The sequence below is a fragment of the Octodon degus genome, unplaced genomic scaffold (assembly GCF_000260255.1).
Source record: "Octodon degus isolate 3935 unplaced genomic scaffold, OctDeg1.0 scaffold00023, whole genome shotgun sequence".
Taxonomy (NCBI): Eukaryota; Metazoa; Chordata; class Mammalia; order Rodentia; family Octodontidae; genus Octodon; species Octodon degus.
The window spans coordinates 6,016,958-6,020,613 of NW_004524599.1; positions in this window are offsets into that span (position 1 = coordinate 6,016,958).

Consider the following 3,656-nt stretch of genomic DNA (forward strand, 5'->3'; position numbering starts at 1 on the left):
AGAGACAGAGACAGACAGAGACAGACAGAGACAGACAGAGACAGAGAGAAACTCTTGTTGTGGGTCTATATCTCTACATGCTGTGACTCCATATGTTGTGATTCTACATGCTATGACAAACACCAAACATTTAGGTGATTACAAATGAATGTGTGATTGAAGTGGATGCTAAATATGATGTTTGGAAAATGAAATTGATTCCTGGTATAGGGGTGTGTTTGGAAATCAGTCATTCAGTCATTTCTGGAAAATTGGCCAAAATAGGGAAATTTAAAGTACTTTACAAGTAAAATAAAAAGTTTAAGAGAACTTATAAAGAAGAATTTAAAGAATTGTATTTGAAAAGGGATGATTGATTATTCACTTGTAAAAAGGGGCTTAATTTTGCTAAATAATTGACCACTATATTCTTTACCATCATATAATTGACCTATAAAATATATACTTAAAGATTGTTTCACTTTCTGGAGAATGTAGTAATAGATTTCATGGAGGAAAATAGGTGATTAAATTATTTTCCTAGGTGGAGGAGCCAAGGACAAATTATAATAAGCTCAGTTCTGTTTTATAATAATCTGCTCAGAAGCAACACTTAAAGTGATCCATTGTTCTGAGATCTATCACAATCAGAGAGTGTATAAAGGTCAGTCCAAGTATTCAGACAAACATGCAGCGCTGAACAATTATATTCAAAACAACCTTGAAACATCAGCTCTATAAAAGTTACCTCCGAGAGTGCTTGCATATCTCTAGGACTTAGAAGTAAAAAATAATTTTGAAACTTCTGAAGGAGAGTTCTGTCACTTACACTGGTGGCACCAAAGTGGCACCAATGTGGGAACATGATGTAGATCTATAAGGCTGAACCAAACTAGAGTAGTAATATATCATTTTCTAGGGCCAGCCAAATAGTGCAGTGGATTAAAGCATCTGCTTAAGCAGATGCAGAGGCCAGGAGTTCAATCCCGGGCCTGCCATGGAGGCCCTAACCCTGGGGCTCACTGAGACAATGATTGAGATTTGACGTGGTGGCGCGCACCTGTAACCCCAGCACGTGGGAGGCTGCAAACAGGAGAATCACTCTGAGTCCAATCTATGCAGTAAGACCCTGTACACCCTGTTCTAAATACAATAAATAAATAAAATTTAAAAAATTAAAAAATAATAATTTTCTGTTTCCAGTTTGGTGGTGAGAAGATACACTTAATTCAAAATAGAGATTATTTCATGATGGCATTTAAAGAAAAGTAAAGATGTAAGCTTGTATTAATTTGTCATTGGGGTACACTTATTAATTCTATTGGATGATAAAAGACCCAGAAACTCTGAGAGCAAAGATCACCTGATTTGTAAATAGATAATTTGCTCTTTTCTACCATCGGATTGCCACTGGGGTCAGTCTGCTTTTATTCGGTTGACAAAGGTTCTTGTAATTTTATAATTTTATTATGAATTTTACCTGTTTAATTATATTTCATTCCAGAGATCATTAAAAGATTGTGCTTTACTCCTGCTCAGGCAAGTTTAGACAAGTGCAGGGACTGTGGTTCAATCCCTGTAATTCCAGCATTGGGGAGGCTGAAAGCAGGAGGATCACCATGAGTTCAGGCTGCATAGTGAGACTCTGCAACAACCAAATATATTTTAAAAAAAGAAGAAGATTTTGCTTTATGTTTATGATAGGCTAGATGAAGTTCTGGCTCCTAACTGTCTGAAATCATGAACAAGTTTCTCTTTTTCTTAACAAAGCCAACCAAATTAAACTTTAACATGTTAGAAGTTCACTTAATATGCAGTGAGATCTTTTCTCTCTTGGTGGAACACCAGCATGGAAAACCTGGATGAAGTATTAGCTTGCTAACAGTTATCTTCCCCCAGTACCTCTGTGGGTGTTGGTTCCAGGCTTCCCATGGAATTGCTTTCTGCTACCCAAATCCTTGGACACTTGGGCTCTATAGAGCATGGAATATATTTGCATTCCTCCTGTACACATCTTCCTGTACCCCTGAAGACATCTCCAGATCATTTCCAATACCTAGTAGAAAATAAATGCTGTGTCAGTGTTTGTTACATTGTATTGTTTAGGAAGGAATGATAAGAAAAGTAGTCCATACATGGTTAGCACAGGTAATTCTCTTCCTGCACTATCTGGATTCATGGCTGGTGGATTTCACTGATACAGAACCCAAGGATACAGAGGACTGACTATATAGAAGACCTTACTCATTATTTTTATGAGTAGTGGACTCCAAAATAGATTAGTTTCAGGAACATTGGTTCCTTTCTGCTGGGCAAGTTATTCTCTTACCTCCCAATGTTTCATTCACAGGATTTTTTCCTGTCCTTGCTCATTAAGCCTTGTCATAAAATAGGAGAAGTATTGCAAACCTTTTATCTGAGGTATTATTCACACTAAAATTTCCCCAGAGAAGAAATACTTTTAATTATTATCAGTTATATTTTTTTACTTGAGAGTGAGTTAATTTTCAGTTCTTTTGTTTCTGAGAAATTTTTGATAGCAGGTGGAAAGCTAAAGAAGGCTGGGAGGGCGGACTGAGTCAAAAAGAAAAAAAATAAGGCTCAGAGAGAGGAAGAGATTAATTCTATTCCATATAACCCTACAGTCAGTTTTTGAGGGTTTACTTTGTCATATGCAATGCCAGTGCTTATTTGGTAGAAAACATTAAATCTATAAACAGCTCAATTAGGGCTAAGGCCTAAAGCTGCCCCAAAGGGCCCAAGACACTTCCTAAATCTAATTTGGGACATTATACCAAAAGACTCTCCCCTTAGCCAGTCTTCTGAAGTCGTAGGAGAGCCCAATTGAAAGAGGAGCAGCCTCAGCCAAGGTGATAGAGGCCAGGGTCTTGCAGAAAAATCCTTCAGCTCCCCTGGCTGGCACTTCTGAAAATATCATTTCTCTGAATGTTATGAAGAGAGATCAATTCAAAGAATAAAGAGTTCAAATGTCCTTTTATGCTTCTAGTTAAGTTGATCATGTTGCTAATATGTAAAAATTATTTGCCTGGCAAAAGAACTAATCAGAAATTCTCTCTTCATCTCAGTGTTTGGGTAACTGACCCATGAGCAGGGACAGAGAGAGATGTGATTAAGGAAATGAGCAAATTTCACATAACTTTCTACTGCCTGTAACTCTCAAATCCCTAAATCCAAAGGCTTGGAAATGATGCCCCAAAGATGGAAAAATGTATTGGCAGTTCTAACATGACATTTTGGATATATGATAATTGTACTTGACTTCATTCATTCTCAATAAATAAATCACATTATCCTTATTTGTTTGTGCCTGTGTTCATGCATACATGTGTGTTTGTGTGTACATGGTTCATTTTCAGCTTTACTGGAGATTCAATTACATTGAAAACAGTGTCAAGAGCTACTGAAACATTGCAACAGTGTCTCCTTTCTGCACCTGTTACCAGCTAGATTATTGGTCTTTCATCTTATTCAAAGGACATTCTTTTTCTGGAGGGCTACACAAAGTCACCAAAAGGTTTGCTTGCTGTTCTTTTTGCTATGCTACTTTCCCGACAGAAGTTTGTAACAGTAATTTATAAAGTAAGTTACAAAGTATAGTTGAATTTTCACAAGTTCACTTTACTCTTGGCCAAATTAAGTTGCATAATATATACAGA